The following is a 25,209-nucleotide window of genomic DNA, read 5'->3' as shown; positions in this document are numbered from 1 at the left end:
ATGAACAGATTTTTCTTCCTCTATTTATCCATTTATTCCTTCATTGACATTAGTGTGTACTCACAGATTCTTATTTTATTCCATGGACTATAATCCATCACCATCACTATATATTTTGATGTTTCAATTGCCTCAGAGTTGGCCAGGTGTGAATTTCATCAAGTAGGGTCCTGAGAGAACTGTAACATTAAGTTTTTTGTAAGCAGTTAATTTGACAAGAGAAAAATACTTTCTGTATATATTAGGGCACCTAACATCACCACCCACTTTCTTAGTTGACACTTTTTCTGAAAGGGGCTATCACACACAGTCTTCTTTTTCTACCAGCAAAATGTCTTTGTCCTTGCCTTCTTTCTAGATCTGACCTCCCACCAGCCCCACCCCAGTGGCTCAGCAAAAATTGTTGTTGGGAGATTGCCATTTTCAAGATGGGATCTCCAGACTACAGACTTATTTAAAAACTTAAAGGTAGCATTAAAAGTCAGGTCTGGATTAGAAACATAAGAGGATACTAGGGTGCTGGGACCACCAGTTACTAACCCTTTGGAGAAATGTGGAATCTACTTTTTGTTGTTGTTGTTGGTACTGAGAATTGAACCCAGGAGTGCTTAACCACTAAATTATATCTCCAGCCCTTTTTATATTTTATTTAGAGACAGGGTCTCATTGAGTTGCTAAGTGCTTTGCTAAGTTGCTGAGGGTGGCGTGATTCTCCTGCCTCAGCTTCCCAAGCCCCTGGTATTACAGGTGTGCACCACCATGCCAGGCTTGGAATCCACTTTGAAAGTTCTATTTTTAAGAATGAATTAGAGGAGCTAGAGTTGTGGTTCAGTGGCAGAGCGCTTGCCTACCATGTGTGAGGCACTGGGTTTGATTCTCAGCACTGCAGATAAATAAATAAAATAACGGTCAATTGACAACTAAAAATATTTAAAAATAAGAAGAGGAAGACAAATAAGAAGAAGAAGAAGAAGAAGAAGAAGAAGAACAACAACAACAACAACAACAACAAGAACAAGAAGAACAAGAAGAAGAAGAAGAAGAAGAAACAACTAACATCTGTGGGCTACATGATTACATGATAATCCATGGAGCAGGGCAAAGTAGGATTGGGACGGGCCCTGGAGGGCTTCAGGGCAGCTAGCAGTGTTCTATTTCTTGACAAGGGTCATGATTCCTGGAGTGCCTTGTAGTAATTTACTAAGTTCTACCTTTATTTTGTGTGGTTTACTTTATCTCTTTTTTTTGAACATGAAAAGTTTTTAAAAATGTAGCAGGAAACCTATTCTGAATCCCTTTGAGTTAACTGGCATATGATCATGTTCTCCTGGAATAAAGCCCAGAACCTTCGCCCCAGCGCTGGCTTACCTTCCTGACAAACCTTTACTTTGCTATCGAGAAAGTGACATCATTTATTTCAGTCACATCATCCTCAATCTTTTCAAACATAAGTCAGAAAGTTGCTCTCTAAGAAAATGTTCTGCCATCCAACTGGAAAATTCCCTAATCTTGATTGGACCATACACCAAGTATTATTTCTAGGGACCTCTGGGGCTTCTTAGTTGGTTTTATGGACCTTGATTTCCTCACCTTGGGGAGGCTTTGATGCTTTCTTGTTAGAAACATTAGGGGTTAAATCTTTCGTTTGGTTTCTGAATAAGAATAATTGTTTTCCTGGTTGGCCTTGCTTTGTTTTGTCTGGAAAAAAATGTCTTGAACATTATTTATATGTTCAGAGGTTAAGCTTTAAGATATATTCTAACTGAACTGAATTTTCCTATTTTTCAAAACATGAAATTTTTAGATTCCAAATTTTTCTCCTGCTTTTCCTACTGCAAGAATTTTTGAGTCCTACATGGTTTCAATGCTAAAAATGTCCCAGGTACACTACAAAATGTCTAAACTATATGACAGAAACTGATAATTTGCATTTTTGTTCTGGTGTCCTAGAGCAGCTCTTGCCTATTTAAAAATTTCCATGGTTTCCAGTTGCAACTCCTTTTAGTAGAATTACTCAGTGAGTTCGTGTTTCTTTTGGTCATATTTCTATTTGTATTTTCCTGGACATTGGTGACTTATTTCCTGCAAATTAGTTGCCCTATCCTTGTACTATTCCATGAAGACTTATAACTTGGATCTCAGCCAAACTTTTGAGTATGTTTTTTTCCATCTTTATGGGAGAGGGTTTTTCCTTTCTTATGTCTTTGAATCCAAATCATCCAACAAATAGTTTTGAGTATGTCTTCTCATCATGACACTCTCATGGGAAATCAGTGTCCCATAGAACCTACACTCTTCTCTTTCAGGTCAGACCATAGCAGGTGCTCTTAGTTGAACCAGTGCTGAGTTCCAAACAGTTATGGATTCCGAGTCAGTGGGGCCGTTGTTGGGCTTGAGTGTGATTATTTTTAGAGTGGGAATGCCTTTCAAAATGTATTTGGAATTAACATGGGTCTATGTTTTCCATGAACACATTCTTCAAATGTCCTAAAGCAGGCTAAGCAATATCTTTTTCAGTACTACGAATGCTTTAATTCTTGACTAACTGGCGAAGTTCAGTGGTGTAGGTGCCTTATCATGAATGCACTTACGTTTCCTCAGGCAGTTACTGGGAAATATCTGGCCCAATGTGGCAGCCTCATAAACTCTCTTCATGGCACAGGGGAGGGATTTAAGAATCAGGATGTCTTTAAAATGACAGTATGGTAGCTTCTACATTGTCTACTCAGCAGATTTCATTGTTTATGTTCAAAATAAAAGAAAGAGTGCACTTTCAATATGAGACAATTGTAATGGGCTAGCCTTGCTCCATGGTGACCATGAGTGGCCAAAAGGTGGTGATCAAACATGACACACTGGAAGAGACAGAGAGGACTAGGTGGATCACACTATCAGACATTGAAGAAATGTGACAAGAGACACTATATTAAAGTTGTAAGTTTTTAAAATAAATTTTTGACTCATTTATATGAAGCTAGTCACCTTCCCATCTCCTGGAGTGATCCTCTTCACCATCTTTGATTAGGAATCACCCTGAACAAAAGCAATAAAATCATTATCAGTGAAAAAACAAAATACAGAGTATCATGTAGACAATTGATTAAGATCTAAGAGAAATTTATCTCCTACTGAAACTCCAAACCTATGCATTTACTCAACAAATATTTGAGATGGGCGTGGTCCATATGTGCTGGGCAGTGGCCTAGCCAATTGGCACATTGTGATAAATCAGTCTTGGCTTCTGCCCCTCAAAGTTAAATATTATACCTTTTACATATCACCAAAAAGAGAAGCAGACTAGCAAGGTTGCAGTCATTCTGCACTCAGGGACCATGTACATAAATTATACAGGCAACATTTGTAAATCAAATGAAATCCACTACTTCAACAATTATATCAGTTATTCCCAAGAGACTCAGTTTTATTCAGATGTAATGTGTGTAGGAACTTTTAAAATTTTAGTTTCAAATGCTAATATATTTAAAATTATTTTCTTCATCTGCTATGTATAAACCTTGAGGAACTATCAATGTCCTCAGCACTGTTTTCTTAATCAGATCTATTTAAATCTCATAGAAAATAAGTTAGCTAATAATATTCTGAGGGGGGAGGGTCAACGAGGAGAGAAACAGGAAGAAAAGGGAAGAATAAGTGCCTACAGAGTGCTGAGATGGAGAAAGGGTGACAAACTCTAGATATAGATTGGAGCGGTGGGGATATACAACTGGGATTAGACTAAGTAAACTGGAGTTATGGAAATGTACAGACTGAGTTCTGTGGGATTATACTAAGTAAACTAAAGTTATGGAAAAGTACAGTCTGAGTTCTGTAAAATTAAGGACCTTAGCATTTGTGCAGACAGTCTATAGCATTAGAAGGTAAATTGGTTTGGGGACAAATGATCTGTAAATAAGGTTAGCCTTATACAGATTAAAGGTGCAAATTTTTAAACTGTTTCCAAAGTTCAGAGACTTCAGTTATTCAGCGCTTATACATAATTTCTTAGAAAAGCAATGTAGAAAGTCTTCAGTTTCTAAGTAAAGGTTTAGGGAAACCACATGTAGGCATGCAGTCCTTTACAGATATTTTCACTTAATTTCCACAATCCATCACTACAGTTTACACAGGAGGAAACAGACTCAGAGAATAGAAATGTCTTACTCAGGATCAGTTAAGTAGCTAAACAAAGGTCAAGCTGCCATTTTCTCTATGCATCTTAGATAAATCTTTCCAAAATATGAACCAAGGCTACCTACAGGAGACTTACTAGGGATAAGCAGAGCACTCAATTAGAGAATTCAATTGGAAACCTCCAATTGGATATTCAAATGCAGATTCCTGAATTCCATCTACTAAATTCTTCTGAGGGCAGAGCTCCAGGAATCACCAGTTTAACAAGATCCCCAAGTGATTTTTAGGAAAGGTAAAGTTTGAGAACCATGAAAGGTGAAGTTACCAGATGTAATAAATTTTCAAAAAGTCCTGATGGGCTAATATCAGCTGTTTTAAAAAGAGGATGATTATTATGACTGGAATATGAGGTGTCCCCCAATAGGTTCCTGTCTGAGAAAATGTAAGAAAGTTCAGAGGTAAATGATTAGGTTTTGAGGGCTGTAACCTAGTCAGTGGATTAATCCATTTGATGGATGAATAATGAATGGATTACTGGGTGGTAACTGTAGGCAGGAGAGGTGTGGCTGGAGGAAGTAGGTCACTGGAGGTGTGCCCTTGGGGATTATATATCTTGTTCCTGGTACCCTAACCTCTCTCTCTTTCCCTGCTGCCTTGAGCTGAGTAGTTTTTCCCTGCCATGCCCTTCCACCAGCAAGTTCTGCCTAACCTTCAGGCCCAGAACCATGGGATCTTCCCACCCCGGAATTAAACCTCTGAACTGTGAACCCAAAGTAAACGTTCCCTCCTATAAGTTGTTCTTGTCAGGTATTTTGGTCACAGTGAAGCAGACAAACACAATGATGATGATGAATTGCAGGAATCTCTGTATTGCATGTAATCTAAGACCATCCAATAAGCTTTATCATTAATTTGTTCCTTGCTAACATCAGCAACTTTCTGTTTGTAGAAGACTTTTTCTTTGGCCCACTATTGTAAGCTATTGATTTCAACTGCTTTTCTTCCATTTCAGAACCTCAAATGGTTAATCTGGGTTTGGTGTCATTGTTATTCCTTTAAGAATTCCACTAGTGAGTTCAGGGAGTGGCAGGGCTTGCTGTGACCCTTTGTTAAAACAGAATCCTTTGATTTGTTGTCAGGAGTTTTGGATTCTGCAGCTGCCAAGACATTTGGTAGTCTTCAGGCAAGTCTGTGACATCTTCCATAGAATCTTCTGGGTAATATGCTTATTCACATCCAAAGCCACTTTGCATATGAAAAACATGAAGGCCATTAACCACAAATAAATCAGGAAATATAACAATGTCTCCCTGCAGCAGTGCTCAGTTTATTGCAGTGTGTGTGTGTGTGTGTGTGTGTGTGTGTGTGTGTGTGTGTGTGTATTTAGATCTTTGCTTTCCCTAGCATCCCTCTTTAACTTTCCCCCTGTCCAGACACCAATTATCACTTTTCTCTCTGTTTCTTTCTGTCTAGGGATTAAATATTACTGGTAAGATTGGCTTGAGCTGAGTCAGCCATGGTGAATCTAGATTCCTAGTCAATCTCCAAAAAACATAACAGACCAGGGGCATAGGCCAGAATCTAATAGTTAATGATTTGTTATTTTCCAGAGTCTGAAATTTTAGGTACTTTTCCAAATGCTGCCTGAGGGCTTCTATAGCAAATGTGCATGCCTGCCTTTCCAGACAGCCATAGTCAGCATCTTTAGGGGAAGTGGGCCATCCTGATTTCTGACCAGGCACTAGCCCTGAGGGTGGTCTCTGGACCCCTAGCTCTTCATTAATTCTGCCTTTCCTTCTGCCTTTCCTTCCCTCCAAAGGCTGTCTGCTGATCTTATTGATAAAGACACTGACAATAACTATTTTTTCAGGAAGTAAAAGCATAATGGAAATTATGGTAATTATAATTTTTTTCCATAAATGATTGTAGTAAAAATGAACCTTTAAATATACCTTGATTTAACACATTATGATACATTGGAAAAAGAGAATTAAGACCTTTTATAATGCTGTGTATTACAATAATTGGATTCCAAAATAGCAAAGGCAATAGAATATCCATGAAAGAATATCCTTTGACCCCAGGGGCATATTAGCAATCTCAGGTACTTTTGACTCTACAGGCCTTTACCAATAAAGAAAAACAAAAGTTACTATTGCTGGGGTTCAGGAGGAGTGGACATCTCAATAGAACCATCATTTATATTTAGAATGTATGTTTACGGTACACACCAACCAAAGAGATAGAGGTCATCTAAGGATGTGCCCAAGATAGAATCCATTCTGTTGCCAAGTTCTTGTGGCGTAGTTTCAATCTCTGGGGACAAAAAGCAAAAAGTCATTCGGTGTCATTTGGTATTGACTTAAGTTATGTGAGCTATTTCATATCTTTCTTGTCCTTTTTTTATACTTTGAATACCCTAGGATAATGACATGTATTAATCAATAATTTATTATCTCATTTATAAATCTCATTTAATCACTCCTTAGGTTCTTTATTTGGTTATTTATTTCATGCTTATAGTAAACTTGTGTGTTACTTCACTTCATAAATTTAAAAAGTTGAGGTACAGAGATGTTCAGGTGATATTTATGGTATTCTGTTCATCCTTTATGGCAAAATAAATTATCTCAAAATGTAGTGGCTTACAACAATAGTCACTTTCTTTTTACCTCCGCTGGTCCTGGGGGTTGACTGGGCTCAGGGACGCAATTCTCACTTAGGGTCTTCCATGGAGTTGAAGTTAGATGGTGGCTATGGCTGGGACCTTAGATAGGCTGCTCATTCAGAACCCTACTTATGGTCTATGTGGCCTGAACTTCCCCACAGGATTGATGCTAGTCTCTAAAAGCCAGCATCCCAATGGGACAGGTTAAAGTTGTGTTGCCTTCCTAATTTCTTAAACTTTGAAGTATTATAGGTTAACCAGGAATTACAAATATAGCAATGGAATTCAGTGTACTCTTTACTTGGCTCCTCCCAATGATGAGATCTTCTGTTTTTATAAAATAATATCATAACTAGGAAATTAGCATTTGCAAAATGACAGAACTTATTCTGTTTTGCCAGTTTGGGGGTTTATTTTTTGTCTTTTTTTTCTTTTCTCTTCTTTTTTGTGTGCTGGTGTTGGTACTAGAGATTTCCCCAGTACCAAAAAAAGAAAGAGAGAGAGAGAGTGGTGCTGGACATGGTGGCATATGCCTGAATCCCAGTGGCTGGGGAGGCTAAGACAGGAGGATTGTCAGTTCAAAGCCAGCCTCAGCAAAAGTGAGGCACTAAGCAACTCAGCGAGACCCTGTCTCTAAATAAAAAATAGGGTTAGGGATGTGGCTCAGTGGCTAAATGCTCCTGAGTTTAATCAATCCCCATTACCAAAAAAAAAAAAAAAAAAAAAAAAAAGAATGTCCTGCTAGTTGCTAGTATCCTAACTCTACCTCATTTTAATTCAATTTGATAATTATTATTACACATTCCATATCTATTTGAAACATACATTTAATACTGGGAATAGTTTTAAAAGAAGATACTTACAAACCAAAAAAAGATAACAGATTTGGAGTAATTTCTTTCTTATTATTTTTCCTTTTTTTCTTCCTTTCTTTTTTTTTCTTTTTTTGTGATGGCTATTCAACAAGAACCTCCTGAATGCAGGGCACTCATTCTAGCGCTATACTGTAGCCCAGGCAAATTTTTGACAAAACAGAATAGATAAGGCTCACCTTTGGTCACGAAAGCATCCTAGAATATTTGAAAAACTATGTAGAAAAGGGAAAAGTGGGCCAAGGACCTGAACAGACACTCCTCAGAGGAGGATATACAATCAACAAGTACATGAAAAAATGCTCACCATCTCTAGCAGTCAGATAAATGCAAATCAAAACCACCCTAAGATACCATCTCACTCCAGTAAGATTGGCAGCCACTATGAAGTCAAACAACAAGTGCTGGCAAGGATGTGGAGAAAGGGGTACACTTGTACATTGCTGGTGGGACTGCAAATTGGTGCAGCCAATTTGGAAAGAAGTATGGAGATTCCTGGGAAAGCTGGGAATGGAACCACCATTTGACCCTGCTATTGCCCTTCTTGGACTATTCCCTGAAGACCTTAAAAGAGCATGCTACAGGGATACTGCCACATCGATGTTCATAGAAGCACAATTCACAATAGCTAGACTGTGGAACCAACCCAGATGCCCGTCAATAGATGAATAGATAAAAAAAAGTGGCATTTATACACCATGGAATATTACGCAGCACTTAAAAATGACAAAATCATGGAATTTGCAGGGAAATGGATGGCACTAGAACAGATTATGCTTAGTGAAGCTAGCCAATCCCTAAAAAACAAATACCAAATGTTTTCTTTGATATAATGAGAACAACTATGAACAGAGCAAGGAGTAAAAGCAGGAAGAAAAGATTAACATTAAACAGAGACATGAGATGGGAGGGAAAGGGAGAGAAAAGGCAAATTGCATGGAAATGAAGGGAGACCCTCATTGCTATACAAAATTACATATAAGAGGTTGTGAGGGGAATGGGAAAATAAACAATGAGAGAAATGAATTACAGTAGATGGAGTAGAGAGAGAACATGTGAGGGAAGGGGAGGGGGATAGTAGGGGATAGGAAAGTTAGCAGAATACAACAATTACTAATAGGGCATTATGTAAAATTGTGGATGTGTATCCGACATGATTCTGCAATCTGCATTTGGGGTAAAATTGCGAGTTCATAACCCACTTCAATCTAATGCATGAAATATTATATGTCAAGAGCTTTGTAATGTTGTGAACAACCAATAAAAAAAAAAGAAAAAAAAAAGAAAAAAAAAGAAAAGGGAAAAAGCATTTCCACAAGGATTTACAGGCCTGATTTTGGCATGAAATGTCAGAGCACAGAGCAAAAACACAGAGGGCAAGTGTACTGCCAATGGGGGAAGAGTAGCACTCGCCCACCAGTGGGACGGGCTGGATGATCATGTGTTATGCCAGCTTTTACAGGCACTTAGTTGGAGTCCTTATGCTGACCCTTCATAGTCACATCCACCCCTGCCTGTCCCCATACCTGTACACTGGCAACCACTAATCTGCTCTCCATTCCTATGGTTTTGTTATTTCAAGAGTGTTGTATAAGTGGAAACATATAGTACATGACCTTTTGAGACAGGCTTTTTTCCACTAAGCCTTTGGGATCTGCCAACTACACAAGTGTCAATAGTTCATTTTACTGATAAATAATATCCCACATATCACCTTTTAAGTCCTAGCTTTGCAAGTCACACAATTGCACTTTCATAAAACAGATCTGTGAATTTCCAAGAGAAGGGAACACAAGCCCGTCCACACCTTGATGACAGTAGTATCAATGTCAGTTTGTAAGAAAAGCCGAAGGAGAACTGTTCTGATGATGCTCTACCACATATGATCTACCACAGACAGAGAGTGGCAGGGGTGGCATTTGAACCCAGGAAGTTTGACTCAAGAGTCCTTATTTTTACAGTGTCAACTTGTCAATCTTCCTATCCCAGTGGGAATAAACTTATTGAGAACTTCATTAAGAAATAAGGTATATAAACATGCTAAATATACAGCACTAATTTTTTTTGTGGGAGATGATACAGGGGATTGAAATCAGGGGCACTCAATCACTGAGCCACATCCCCAGCCCTATTTTGCATTTTATTTAGAGACAGGGTCTCTCTGAGTTACTTAGAGCCTCACTTTTGCTAAGGCTGGCTTTGAACTCACAATCCTCTTGCCTCAGCCTCCCAAGCCACTGGGATTACAGATGTGCACCACCACGCCAAGCAAGTACTAATTTTTTAAGTAAAGAATTTGAGGACATAAAGGCTTGGCAAGATCAAAATCCTACATGTTTATTGAGGGCAAATGATAGGAAGAAACAAGTGAGTAGCGTGGAAATCAAAAAGACAGATACAATTCATTTTCTATTCTACAGAACTTCTGACCTCCAAACTTCCTGCTTACTGGATGTACTCTGTGAATGTCAACCACCTAGGAAGCGCTCCTTCCTCACTAAAATTGGAACCACACTTTTATCCTAGACAACCCAAATGGTCCTATCTTCTGCCAGATGGGTTTTCCAGAAAAATTCTGGAAGCACAACATTTCTACTAAACACAAATAGGTCAGTCCTGCCAACCCCAAGGTCATCACTAGCCAATGGCACATTTGTATGAATTAGAAAAAGACAAGCTTTCTCTTGCCAGATAGAACCAGATATCATGGCCTGGCCTTGGTTGTGCTCACGAGTACTCAACCCAAAATGATTTTTGACAGCTCTGCCACTTACCATTTTCCCCCCATTGATTCCATAAACATTTCAGTGCCTACCATAAGCCAAGAACTTTTCCAGGTGCTAGAAACATTCATACCCCCCACCCCAGGAACTTCAAAGACTTTATGAGAAGCCATGAAGTAAGCAGAGGACATGACATAATGCCATAAATCCATGACAAAGCATGGGAGGCAAAACCTAGACTAGGGGCAGGGAAATGGCTTTTAGGAAAGGCACCCCAAAGAATGCATTTCCTGAGCTGCATTTTAAGTCCTGGAAAATGGGACTTAGCCCAGGGAATAGAGGTAGCAATGCCAACCAATGATCCTGGGCATGGGCAGCAATCACATAATGGAGGGCTCAGAGCCACAGCTAGCTCTGCAAAGATTTCTATGTAATGTAGAGAAAATGTTTCCTTTTTCCCACCCCCAAAGAAAACGAAGCTGTATTCATTTTCCAGGGCTGCCATAACAAATTACTGTAAACTTAGTGGATCAAAATACAGGAAAAATTCTGTAAGCCACCAGTCTGAAATTGAGATGTCAGAAGAACTGGTTCCTTCCGGAAGGGCTAGGGGGAGAATCAACTTGCTGTTTCTCTTCTGGCTTCTGGCTTTCCAGGGCTTCGCTTCCTTCTTTACATGAGGAAATATTCAGTGTTTTTCTCTTCCCTGCTGTACTTTTTCTTTTTTTATAAATAGACTTGTCATTGGATTAGGACCACCCTCATGAATCTAGAATGATCTCACTTAGAGGCCCTTTTCATAATTTCATCTGTAAAGATCCTTTGACTAAATAAGCCCCATTCACAGGTATCAGAGGATATAATTTGCACTTGAGTTTGGGGAGATTACAATACAACCCACTATAATCCCCTCAGCAGATGAAGCCGCTGGGTTAAACTGGGCCCAGAGCAAGGCAGCACAGCAGGGAACTGAGTCTTTGTCAACAGCAGATCTAAACCATTAAGGAAGTATGTGTTCATTAAGGAAGTATGTCATTCTGGTCATTCTGGAAACTTTCCTCTAACAGCAGTATAGAGAACAAATTGTTTTACAAGGTGACAAAAGATTCTCTGCTTGACCAACTTTTATTCAGCTTTCTAAATCTTCTACTAGACCCATATGTGCCCATCCTTGTAAAACGTGGCTTTAGCAAGAACCCTGATAAGTCAATTTAGCAAGAATTCCCCAACCTCCGTATGTCTTCCTCCTCAATTTACCATCAGATTCCTCATCCTCCATCTTCCCCTAGGGATTGTCTGATCACACTGGCCTGCCTTCAACAATAATCCTCTTAGGTCAGTTTAGCCACAATCCCCTTACCTCTGAGGTTTCCTTTTAAAAATTTCTCCACCAGTCTTCTGTTTGGCTGTAAATTCCCAGTTGCCCATGCTGTATTTGGGGCTGAGCCCAATCTTCTCCAATCATTGCTAGACCTGTTTGCAGTGTTCCCTGTATCTTTTGAAGTGGTCCAGGATAAAGTCTTCCTGACCATGCTTTAACAAGTATTGTTGAAAAATTTTAATTTATTTAATAAAGAGTAGGTGCAAGAGGATAAGAGATGACTGAGCCATATTAGGGTCAGCAAGTCCAATGATGAGACTGTTGCAAAAATAGAAGGAAAGAAGGTCCAAAACTATATTAGTGGCAGTGGGGATGAAAGGAAATGAGAAAGCAAAGCTCCCGAGATTTGGAACTAGATGAGGGAGTTGAGATAGAGCTAGGAATTAAAGAAGATCCCAAAATCTCTAGGCTGGAGCAACTGAGTAAGCTGTGGTGCCACACACTGAAAACACACACACACACACACACACACACACACACACACACACACACGTAATTTTAGGGGGTGATGATGATTTCAGCTTGGGCTTTGTTTAAAATGAAATGCCTGAGGAAACATCAAAGTGGAGCTTATTCTGAACCCCCATGAAATGGGAGGTCCAGTGTGGGAAATAACCAAATTCCTAGGGTATCATGTTACTATCCTAAGACAGACAAAAATGAAAAATTGGCAGTCTTATGCTATGTAGGAGTGAGTTTTCTGTAATCTGACACTTCTAAACCTGCACTTTCACTTGTTGCTCTAGTGTTTATTTATCTTCCATAAGCATTCTGACAGTGTTTTCTCAGAACTGAGAAATGTTAAAAGCTGCAAAGAAATCTCCACATTATCTACACAGAAGAAAAGTGTTTATGCACAAGTAACTCACCAAAACGGTGTCTTTGCAACCATATAGACAAAACAGGGTTTGCTAGCATTTCCTTAAAACCCAGCATGTTTGATCATATCAAATGAAAGCTGAAAGTAGATCCTGAAAGTTTAGGCAAGACTAATTTCAACTATTACCCATGATGTACAGATAAAGAACCAGGGAGACAGGCCACTTGCCTATCTGAAGGTCTCAAGGGAAACAGTGAAAACAAGGGAAATAGTTGGAAACAGTGAAATCTTTTCCACTTAGGGACACTGTTGAGGGCCACAATCAAGTCAAGATGGCGCCTGGCACTTTGCCAGGAGGAGTGGTTTGTGAAGCAATGCCCGCGAGTCATTAAGATGATGAGGATTCCTTAATGACTGACTGCTGTATCTAGATGATGTTAATTAAGTTAAGCTGTGTAATTAGTTAAGTATATATACCTCTACTGTCCCGTAATAAAGCGGCTCCCGCTGTATCAACCTTCACAAGTTGCTTGTCACCACCCCCCCCCAGTTATTTTGCCCAGCCAGATTGCAGCAGGACACTTCTGAGCTGAATAAAGAAGTGGTTGATCTCTCTGACCACCATAGGGTGCTAAAAGGTGGGCCTAGAATAAGAATTTGAGACTGTTATTTCAGAGCTGCATCAGTCTCTCTGCAAAAGACAAAGTACTCTTAAACTAACCAACAACTCCCTGCCCCCCTGCCCCCACACTTTCACCAAGTTAGAACTTGGTCAAGAATGAGACTAAGCCCTGTTCAAAGATGAATATAAAAAGACAAAGTTAGGGAAATAATGACTATCGCATTTCATCATCTTTCCTACCCTTATGGCCCCTCCCTTCACTTTTCCTCTTCACCCTATCCAGGTCATCATTACCCTAAATACATGTAAGAAGACAAGAACAATGTGGCTCTACTTTGTGTACAACCAGAGATATGAAAAATTGTGCTCTATATGTGTAATATGAATTGTAATACATTCTGTTATCATATATAACAAATCAAAATTAAAAAAAAAAGAAAAGAAAAAGTCAAATTTAGTCAGTGCAGTGGCACACACCTATAATCCCACTTCCCAGCTGTTCAGAAGGCTGTGCAGGAGAATCCTAAATGCAAGACCAGACTGGGAAACTGAGTAAGACCCTCCCTATCTCAAAACTGAAAATAAAATGGGAGTTGGGGATATAGCTCACTTTACAGCACCTTGGGTTCAATCTGTAGTGCTGCAAACAGAAACAAAAACAAAAACAAAACAATCAAGTAATAATAAGTTAGAGAATCTTTCATCAGAAACTTAAAGAATGAGAAATGACGAGAAAAAAAAACTGTCACTAACTTCCTTGAATTTTCCCTCAGATTAATCTGCATAGTAGTACTATGTTGTACTGGTTAAAATACTGCGTTCTTTTATTCTAGATTCTGTGATGAAGAGATTTACAGTGGAGTATTTATCGTTTCTTTCTGAATGAAGTTCTTTATAGGATCCCACTCTCAAAAGGGGCCCCGTAAAACACATTATTCAGAATGCAGTATAAATTCTAAGAGAAACTGTGGAGGCCTGAATAGGCTGGGGTTGCATTTATTTTATACAAAAAGATAGATTTTAGCAGCTATCAGCACTCAAAAATTAGAGCCTGTGTTCAGAACATGTCTTAGTTCATTGACTCTAACAAACTCCATACTGAAGGATATTCATTTAATAAAATCTCATTTCACAGCCAAGCATAGCCATTCCTAGAAATTGTGCTTTTAAAAAACAAAATCCTAGATATTTAAGACACAGCAATCTAGTAATGCATGGTTTCCACAATCTTTAACTTAAATCTGAGTTAGATTTCAGATGGGTGAAAGGAAAAAATGAATCTTTTCTACATATTGCAAACTCTTTCAGAAGGATCTGGAACATGAACATTTCCCTTTATTCATATACATGAACATTTTCACAGTCAAAAATGAATCTTCTCACTAAATGGGACACATAAGGACTATAGCCTTGTGTCAGTGTAGATCAGGTTTTAAAGAAAAAAAAATAATTTCCACCTTTAGAACTTTTCAGATTTTAAAACTGCTGAAGAAGAATTGTAGACCTATTGGTACTATTTCATCTGTTCTTGGAGAAGATAATGGTCACTTGGAACAAATATTGTAGACACAACTTCCTCCACTTCTGCTATCTTGCCTTCCTAACCCCTGGTAATGAACTAGGCAGTCTGATCCCTGATCACCCTTGGAGAGCATCCTAAAGCCACACAAGCTGCAGTTCAATTGGAAGCAGTACCTAAGAGTCCAGACTTCCGATCCTGAATGTATTAGTCTCATATAGATTAAAATTACTCAAGTCATTTTAGTGCCATTCATTTTACAATAACAAATTAGGAATTTTTTTTTTAGCTCAGAGTCGTAAGGAAAAAAAAATGAATGAATGGAAAGCTATGGTAGTAGAGTATGCAGAATTGGAGCCACTTATTAAAAGTGTGCCAAGTGGTCGCAAATTTAAAACTGTAATGCATTTTCAGTCAGAATCCAAATGGGATTGGTGGAGGGGGATTCGAAAAACAGTTAAAATCTGTTTTGGAAAAGAAAACCATGCAAGAATGGTCAAGAAGATTTGGTGGAAGAAGAAGAACTAGCAGTTGCTAAATGTTCAACAAACAATGAGGTACTGGTGTAAAATCATTCATTGAGAATTTAACATGTGTCAGGCTTTGTTCTAGGTCTCACAGAAATAGCATAGAATAAGAGCAATAGGGTCCATGGCATATATTCCAGCAAAAGACCCAGATACTGATGGCAAAAATCAGTTGGTCACAAGGATGCAGGGAAAAGCCTGTGGTGGCTCTTTCAGATCAGGTGCTCAGGAGAGCCCCAAGGGGGCTTAGCAAAAAGCCAAGGGGCCACAGCAATATATTCCAGGAGATGGCATTTGATCAGATAGAGTGTCCTGCATGTTTTTTTTAAATTTTTTATTTGTTTTAATTAGTTATACATGACAGTAGAATGCACTTATATACTTTGACATATCATGCATAGATGGAATATAATTTCTCATTTTTCTAATTGTACATATTGTAGAATCACATTGGTCATACAGTCACATACACACATAAAGTAATAATGTCTGTTTCATTCTACTATCTTTCTTATCCCCACATCCCCTGCCTTCCCCTCCTTTTACTTCCCCAATTATATAAAATTATATAATTTTATAATTATATTTTTTATAATTACTACACATATATACCACAATTTTTGTATCTCTGTATATAAAGTATGTTGACACCCAATTCATGTCTTCATACATGTACTTTGTATAAAGATGTCCATCACATCCCACCATCCTTGCTAATCCCCTACCCCCTCCCTTTTCCTCCCACCCCTCTTCCCTATCTAGAATTCATCTATTTCTCCCATGCTCTCTCTCCCAATCCCACTATGAGTCAACCTCCTTATATCAGGGAAAACATTCGGTATTTGTTTTCTGGGGATTGGCTGACTTCACTTAACGTTATCTTCTCTAATGCCACCAGTTTTCCTGCAAATGCTGAGAAAATTCCATTGTGTATATATGCCACATATTTTTTTAATCCATTCATCCACTGGAGGACATCTAAGTTGGCTCCACAGTTTAGCTATTGTGAATTGTGCTGCTATAAACATTGATGTGGCTGTGTCCCTGTAGTATGCTATTTTTAAGTCCTTTGGGTATAGTCTGAGGAGAGGAATAACTGGGTCAAATTGTGGTTCCATACCCAGTTTTCCAAGGAATCTCCATTTTGCTTTCCAAATTGGCTGCATGTTTTAATCAGAAAAATAATTTAAAAATGAAATAAAGTAAGTTTATGTAGAAAATTAAGCAATGTGATTGTTATGGTTTGAGTGTGATCTTAAGGAACCCCCAGGGTCCATCATGATTCAAGTCTTGGTCCCAGGATGGCATTGTTGAAAGGAGGTAGAAACTTGGGGCAGGGTGGGTGGCTAGTGGGAGGTCCTTAGGTCTTTGGGGCATGTCCTCAGAGGACACTGTGGAACTCAGGTACCTCTCTCTCTCTCTGACTTATACACACACACACACACACACACACACACACACACACACACACACACCATGCTGTGCTGCTATGCAGGGCACAGCCCTCACCAGAAAGGGGCTAAACCATTGGCTCCTCCCCACCCAATCTTGGACTTTAAACCTCCAAAACTATGAGCTAACTAAACCTCTTTTTCTTCATAATTTTTCTACAAAAACCTTTGTGGGGTGTTTGTTTGGTTATAGTGGTGCAAAACTGATTAATACAGTAAATAAAACAACAAAAAAATCTGAAGGAGTACATTGTAGTAAGTTATTCAAATAATCATTTAGAGAAATTACAAATAAGCATTATTTTTAATGCTGCCATTGTTGCACACATATTTAGGTAAATCATATAATTTCCTTTGGGATCTGTTGATGGGACTGGCATGGTATTTTCTCATTTATTTATTTATTTTTGGAATTTTGTGTTTGTGCATAACGATCATACATAATAGTAGAATTGGTTGTTAGGTATTTGTACCTGCACACAACATAACGACATAATTTGGTCAGTTTCATTCCCCTGTACCTTCTCTCTCCCTCCTGCCTCCTTCCTTGTGGTCTCCTAGTTTCATAAGGTTCCTCCACCCCACCCCACACACACCTTCCTTTTTTCTCTTCAGCTTCCACATATGAGAGAAAACATACAACCTTTGACTTTTCTGAGTTTGGCTAATTTTGCTTATCATAATGAAGCATTTAATTTGAAAATATTTTTTGGGACCTTCTCCTATCTGGGGACAGTAGCACACCCACAGCCTTTCTCCAGCTCAGGGATTTTTCCCTCTGGCTACATTCTTTGGACTCCTCATCCTGATCACTGCGTTTGCTGTGGCTCTCCAGGAACCCCATCTGTCTTGGAGCAGTACCAAAAGCCAAAGAGGCACCTGGCAGAAGCAAAATTGGAAGATGGTGTTGGTTTAACACCCACCCATTCATTCATTGAGAATTTAGTAAAACCAGAAAATGCTCACTGTATGTGACACTGTCAAATGAAAACTACAAGGGCAATTTGAAGGACAGGGAGGAAAAAACCTTTCGTGGCCTGGCTATTCCCTCTAGAGATGCAGGCTTCTTTAGCTATTGTTTGGCATGGCATTTTCAAAGTGATGACTGAAATCATTTGAAATTCAGTCACATCTTTATTTCCTGAACTAGTACTTCCAGGTTTACCAGTGATGAGGTTATTACTAGCGCCAAGATTATTAGTTTGAGGAAAACAATTGTCTTAGGAGGGCAGTGGTCAAAGCTACATCATATGCCAATCATAACTTCTAAATTTCATTTTTCTAGATGTTGAGATTCAAATGTAACATTCTCCTCTATTCAAATGATAAGAGTGTTTTATTGATGAAAATTTACTCACATCATTTAAAAAAAAGGAAACCAAACTCTCTTTTTATTTAGAAGATTGTTCTATCACTTATACGTATTGTGTTCTTTTTTATTTTGTTCTACAATATTAGGTTGAGTATACAGATATGGAAGGCATTTGGATGGTTGTTCTATGCTCCCAAACAAAGGTTTTAAAGAGTAAATTTTTCTTTGATATATCTTTTCTTTGTAATTTCTATGTTCAGGTGAATATGCATTAATTCCATCACTGGAAAATAAATTCAAGCTAGAAAACCCCAAATATCTTGCTATTATCAATCAATTACAAAAGATTGTCAAATCATTTTTCATGTCATTTCCAGACTTCTTTAATAAGCATCCCATATGCCAAAATGCATTCACCAATTGTGAATTCACCACTTGTATCATAACTCAGGAAGTATTGTGTCTACTGATTGATTTTCAGGCAGCAAAGATGTACAGACTCAAAAAACTAAAGAGGTAAACTTATTAGAGTTATTCACCTTCTCAAGACTTTTGGAACTCTTTAAGCACATCCAAAGGATGTTACTGCAGATTTTAATACCATTGACATTGCTGGCTATGTTATCACCAACTCTGGCAAGAATACTGAAAGGAGGACAAAATGTCTTTGTGGAACATAGCTGCATTCTTGGCACCTAGGACTTCTACCGCTGTGTTTGATATCATCAAAAGTGACTCAGAGGATGGCACACAGGTTGCCAATATTGGCATCGTGGGATTGAAAATTCCACCATTGAAGAGGCCTCTGTGTGGTTTGAAAAAATTTTAGTCTTCTAAGAGTCCCCTGTTAGAGGATAGAATGCCATTGCCTTCTGTGACAAGCTCTCACTTAGCTGGGTATCTAGAAGGAAGTAGAGAGAGAAACGTTACAGCTATTCTGAATCCTTGGAGAGAGAGAAAGAGGACAGCATGAGAAAAAGACAATGTTAAAGAACAACTTCCTGTTTCACAAGTTTTCTAAACATTTGCCCTAAGTACTGGCTGGACACCAAGTCCCTTTGTCCACTGTGCCACAGTTACAGCAACGCCCTTCATTACCGCAAAGGCACAGTAAGTAGATACACAATTCCTGGGACCTCGTAGGCCTTGGCAGCTCCAAGGCTAAGAGCAGCCAGAAGACGAGCTGGCCAGGTAATCACAAAAGTGTCTCTTTAATCCTGAGGTTAATGCCAAACAGAAATGGCTTCATGACTTTGACAACTGTATTATATTTTTGAACTTATATATGGGTTCATCATTTCTTATACATCCAGAGCTGCAATTTAAAGACGTCCCAGTCTTGGTGTGTCAGGGCACTCAGCTTGGTGTCCACAAATATCCTCAAACTTCATAAAGGCACCATTTCCACACGTTTCTCTATCTTTTAGCACCTTTATCTTATGTTGTAAATGTCTCAAGAGCAGGAAATTATCTTTGAATCCTGCATAGGACCAGATGGAGGTGGTCACAGGAACTGGTGGATTTGCAATCCTGGCAGAACAGCTCTGGATCAAATCATGATTGGGCACAACTGCTCTCCTCCACTTATCTTCTCCTCAGGATAGCTTTGGTATCTTCTAAGCTAAAAATCTGACAACTTGATCCTGAGTGACATCTCTTTTGTATTACCTAAAACAGAGATTGGAAATCTTTAACTTGGGTGTTTAAATGAAAATAACCGTGGATTCAATGAACCTTCACTAGGCCACTTGATTTAGGGAACAGGTTTCTGAGAACAGTAACATTCTCTCTAAACACTGTTATCAAAATCTAGGGTATAGGGTTTGGAGTGAGGTCAGGGTGGGGGAGTGCTTGCCTAACATGAATTAGGCCCTGGGTTGGATCTCCAGCATCACACACACACTCAAAAAACACCCCGAGTGTAGATGAAAATATCACCAGCTATGGGTGATGCTCACTGAAGGGAAGAGATGTAAAGGAAGCACCAAAAGAAAGAAAAGAACAATGGAGATTAAGGAGGGTGATTTCTAGTCCTTCTCCTGCCTCAAGCCTACTCTTCATTTTAACACACTAGGGAGTCTTGGTTTGCCAGATTTAACAAACAAAAATACAGGGCATCCAGTAAAATTTGAATTTCTGAGAAATGATCAATATTTTTTTTTTAGTGCAGTTACATACCCCTGGAATATGTGGTTTTACATGTTAAGTGTTTACACTTAACACTTTAAAAAACTATATTGTTCTTCATGTGAAATTCAAATTTCGCTGGCACAAAGTAGTCCATGGTGAGAACAGCAAAGATTTTGAAACAAGACAAACAGGTTTTATGTGTCAAAATACACTCTACTGTCTTGTAGATCTAGAAAGAATAAATACAATTTTTATTTAAAAAGACAAACAGGTTTGAAACCTTACTTATTAGTCACAAGGGTCTGGGTATGCAATATAGACTTTTTGAGTCTCACTCTCCACATCTTAAAATGACGAAATAGTATTCCTGCATAGGTTGTCATGGGGATTAGAAGTAATATATACATAAGGCATCTAACAAGAGCTCACCAAGATGATGTCCTCTAGTTAATTCTCTTAAATTGTTGGTATGTTTGCTGCTTCACCCTTGGCTTCTAAATCTAAAATATATCTAAAACTCCAAATATGTTTTTTAGCCTCCTCCTCCATCCATATTACCACTTGTCTTTGTCTTTTTAAGCTGTTATAACAAAATACCGCAAACTGTGCAGCTAAAAGACAACAGAAATTGATTTCTTACACTTCTAGACTTGGAAGTCCAAAATCAAGGTGTCAGCAAGATGGCACCTGCTATCTGTGTCCTCACATTATTGGAGGGGGGAAACACTTCCTGGGGCCTCTTTTAGAAAGTCTCTGCCCTTGTGGCCTAATCATCTTCCAAAGGTTCCACCTCCTAACACCATCACATTGGTGACTAGGTTTTTACGAATGCATTTGGAGAGACAAACATTCAGATCAAAGTACTATTCAACTGTGCATAATATAGAGACCAAATGTTCATTTTCACAGCTTGCTCCCACTTAACATAGTTTATTATTACAAATTGTCTAAACATGTCCTAAAGACTATGGCATTTTAATTCCCCAGTTCAAGAAAGCCATGGAGAAGAGTCCTGCAAAGTTGAGAGTTGTGGTTATACTAGCAACAAGAGAGGATAGTATAATCAGACCATTTAGCAGCAACAGAATATGAACTATAGAATTATTCTTTAAAAACTGAATAATAATGAAGCTATTCACTGGAGATAAGTTAAAAGTTTAAACAAGTCTCTTTCCCTATGTCATTTCCTTGGATAAAGCCAAAGAGAATGATTTTGAGGTTTTTATAAAATGGTTTAAGTTTCTCCTTAGTCTTTAATGAGGAGAAAAAAGGTTTGCCCAGTACTATACAGGTAAGATAGTTTTAGCTGAACCACCAGTTTCTCCTTAGTCTTTAATGAGGAGAAAATAGGTTTGCCCAGTACTGTACAGGTCAGATAGTTTTGGCTGAACCACCAGCTGTCACCACTCTATAATCACACACAAACTCCTGATGAGGCTAGAAAATATGCCTTGAAAGTGTTTTTAATAGCAAGTCTCAGTGGCACACACCTGTAATCCCAGCTGCTTGGGAAGCTGAGGCAGGAAGATTGCAAGTTCAAGGCCAGTCTGGTCAACTTAGTAAGTCTCAAAATAAAATTTAAAAGGCTGGGATTGTAGATCTGGGGTAGATGGCTTGCATAGCATGCACAAAGCTCTGAGTTCAATCCACAGTACTGAAACAAACCAATAATTATTATTAATAATACAGAATTATGAAAGACACCCCATAGTGTAAAATAAAATGTTTACCTCAGGAACCACAATGCACAAGGAGTGCATATCATTCTCCTTCTGGGTCAGAATCTGCAACTCAGGAATCAAAGGTCTGTTTTCAATTGCAGAAGGGTCCAGTGTATGTACTCTAAAAATAAATTAGGCTGAAACCATTCCTTGGCTGCTCATGCACATCCTGGTGAGGCCCCAGTTGCACAGGGAGAATGACTTCATAGCCTCTAACAACTGCACTGTTGGGAAAGAGTTATCAATACAGCCTCTCTCACAGCTTGTACAAATATTTAAATGCATTCTTCCCTTGATTCAGCAATTCTGCTACAAGAAATCAACCTTAAGAACATCTTTGATTTCTGCACAAAGCAAATATGCATTTATGCAAAATTGTCACTGTAGAATTGTTTATTGTAGCAAACGACTATAAACAACTTTACTATCTCTTGATAAAGAAACATTTAAAATATATTATGGTATGCTCATACTAAGAAATATTCACCGAAGTTAAAAAGAATGAGTTAGATTTATGTTACAATAAAGAGAACTTGATAAGACATATTTTTAAGGACAGGAGAACTGCACAGAGCATTACTATAATCCTATTACATTAAAATAGTTGGGATGTAGTTCAGTGGTAGAGCACTTGCTTAGCATGCAGGAGGCCTGGTTTTAACCCCCAGCACTGAAAAAAAAACCTTGCTGAGCTTTTTATATATACATGTATGTATATAAAAGTTTAGTGTCATGTTCTAGTGATAAATACTTAATGCTAATACTACTTCTAACTTGAGCAGGATGTTTGCTGGGGAATAGAGAGACTATAATATTACTCAGTACACCAAAATGTTGAGTTTTTAAAAAGAATGTATTTGGGCATTATTTGTATCATTTCATTAATTACTTTTAAAAATAAATGTAAAAAGGAAAAAAATATAACTATTGAATATTCTCCTTACATCTTGTTTGCTTATCTACAAAGCCCTCCTTTATAAAACAGGAATTTCAAATTGTTGTATCTATACACAGTGGACTATTACACAGTATTAAAAGAGAATAAAATCATGCCATTTGCAGGAAAATGGATGGAGTTGGAGAATATTATCTGAAGTGAAGTAAGCCAATCCCAAAAAACCAAAGGCTGAATGTTTTCTCTGATATGTGGATGCTGATCCATACATAATGAGGATGGGGGGAAGCATGGGAGGAATGGAGGAGCTTTAGATAGGGCAAAGGGGAGGGAGGAAAAGAGATGGACATGGAGATAAGAAAGATGGTAGAATAAGATAGACATCATTACCCTAAGTATCCTAAGGCACAAATGGTGTGAAAATACTTTGTGATCAACCAGAGACAATAAAAATTGTGCTCTATATGTGTACTATGAATTAAAATGCATTCTACTGTCATGTATAACAAATTAGAGTAAATAAATATTTTTTTAAAAAAAAACCAGGGATTTCAGAAAGAAAATTCAAATTGTGCCTGATGCAAATTCAGATGTGTAGCTTTTCCTAAGCATATTTGCTCAGCATTCTAGAATCTAGCTCCTTCAAGAATGGAGGAGAATCACAGAAAGAATTTACCCTGTGTGACAAGTAAAACTGCTTAAGCTTGCTTGGTTCAAGGAAACTGCAGAGTCAACAAAGGAGAGGGGAATGATTGGTGAGAACAGTGCAGTCAAGGCGTGAGAGAGAAAGAAGGTTGTTTGAAACACAAGCCAACAAACAAAACCTAAATCCTTAGAATCAGTGATTCACCAAGGGCAGCAACCACAGCATTATAAGCTGTACAAAGGAGTGAATCTGGGTGTGTGAGAGAGGGTCCTCCACACCTAAGAGCAGTGACTGCACAAGGCTGGGTCATGAGATGGGGTTGATGTTAAGGAGTGGTCCCAAGAAGCTGAGAGTGGCCTGAGTCCCGAGCCACAAGGATTGATGGTGGTGGGGGTGGAATTCTTGGCAGTGATGGGTGCAGGGATTGGGAGCATGAGGGCAGCTAGGAGAGCAAAACTATCAAGGTGGCTGGGAGGACCACATGGAACTTTCTGAGCTTCTGGGGAGGGCTTTGTGGAAAACAAAGCCTTACTCAACTCTGTATTAAGAACTGGAGTGTAATACCAAAACTTAGAGTCTGCAGCAAAAGCAGTTCTAAGAGGGATATTTATAGTGATAAATCCTGCATTAAGGAAAAAGAATGATCTCAAATAAGCAATCTAATTTTATATCTCAAGAAACTGCAGAGAGAAGAATAAACCCAAAGTTAACAGAAAGAAGGAAATAAGAGAAGAAATAGGAGAAATAAAGACTAAAAAAAAAACAACAGAAAAGATCAAGGAAACTAAGAGCTGTTTTTTTTGAAAAGACAAATAAAACTGACAAACTTTTAGCTAAACTAGCTAAGGAAAAAAGAAAGACTCAAATAAATAAATTTGTAGATGAAAGAAGACTTTACAACAAGCACCACAGGAATGTGAAGGGTCTTAAAAGGCTACTCTGAATAGTTATATGCCAACAAATTAAATTACCTGGCAGAAATTGATAAATTCCTTCAAATATACAACCTACCAAGACTGTATCATGAAGAAATAGAATTCAAAATGAATAAGGAGGTTTAATCAGTAATCAAAAATCTCTCAACAAAGAAATCCCAGGATCTGATGCTTCATTTTTTAATTCTATAAAATATTTAAAGATAAATTAATACCAATTGTTATGGTTTTGGATATGAGGTATCCCTCAAAAGCTCACATGTGAGACAATGCAAGACAGGTCAGAGAAGAAATTACTGGGTTGTGATTGTCTTAACCCAATCGGTGAATCAATCTCCTGATAGGGATTAACTGAGTGGTAACTGAAGTAGTAGGATATGGCTGGAGGAGTTGAGAATTAGGGGTGTGGTTTTGGCATATATATTTGTATCCAGCAAGTGGAGACCTGTCTCTCTCTGCTTTCTGATCATCAGGTGAGCTGCTTCCCTCTGCCACACTCTTGAGCCAAGCAATGTTCTGCCTCACCTTGAGCCCACGAGGAATGGAGCCAGCCTTCTATGGACTAAGAGCTCTGAAACCATGAGCCCTTAAGTAAACTTTCCTCCTCTACAATTGTTTTGGTTGGGTTCTTTAGTCAAAGCAGTGAAGAAAGCTTATTAAAACACCAATTCTTTTCAAACATTTCCTAAAAATTGAGAAGGAATGAACACTTCCAAACTTCTTCTATGAGAACAGTATCACCCTGATACCAAAACCAGACAGGGACTCTATAAGCAAGAAAATTATTGGTCAATATTCTTCATGAACATATTGTCAAAAATCCTCAACAAAATACTAGTAGACTGAATTTGACAGC

The 25,209-nt window shown here is 38.4% G+C and overlaps 1 long non-coding RNA gene across 4 annotated transcripts; it reads right to left on the bottom strand.

The window, feature by feature from the left end:
• Positions 1–49: 49 nt before the first annotated feature.
• On the bottom strand, positions 50–22,097 carry LOC120892804 (uncharacterized). Of its 4 annotated transcripts, none has more exons than XR_013434546.1 (4): positions 21,887–22,097; positions 6,363–6,447; positions 2,983–3,033; positions 50–179 (listed from the first exon to the last, which is right to left on the bottom strand). It is a non-coding gene; the product is annotated as an uncharacterized LOC120892804 (long non-coding RNA). The 4 variants fall into 4 exon arrangements; XR_013434548.1 differs by having other exon boundaries at positions 50–170; XR_013434545.1 differs by lacking the exons at positions 50–179; positions 2,983–3,033; positions 6,363–6,447 and adding exons at positions 18,385–18,927; positions 21,647–21,810.
• Between the last annotated feature and the right edge of the window lie 3,112 nt (positions 22,098–25,209).

Source organism: Ictidomys tridecemlineatus, chromosome 2 (genome assembly GCF_052094955.1).
Source record: "Ictidomys tridecemlineatus isolate mIctTri1 chromosome 2, mIctTri1.hap1, whole genome shotgun sequence".
Taxonomy (NCBI): Eukaryota; Metazoa; Chordata; class Mammalia; order Rodentia; family Sciuridae; genus Ictidomys; species Ictidomys tridecemlineatus.
Note: the sequence above shows the minus strand (reverse complement) of the source record. Positions and strands in the feature narration are given on the sequence as shown.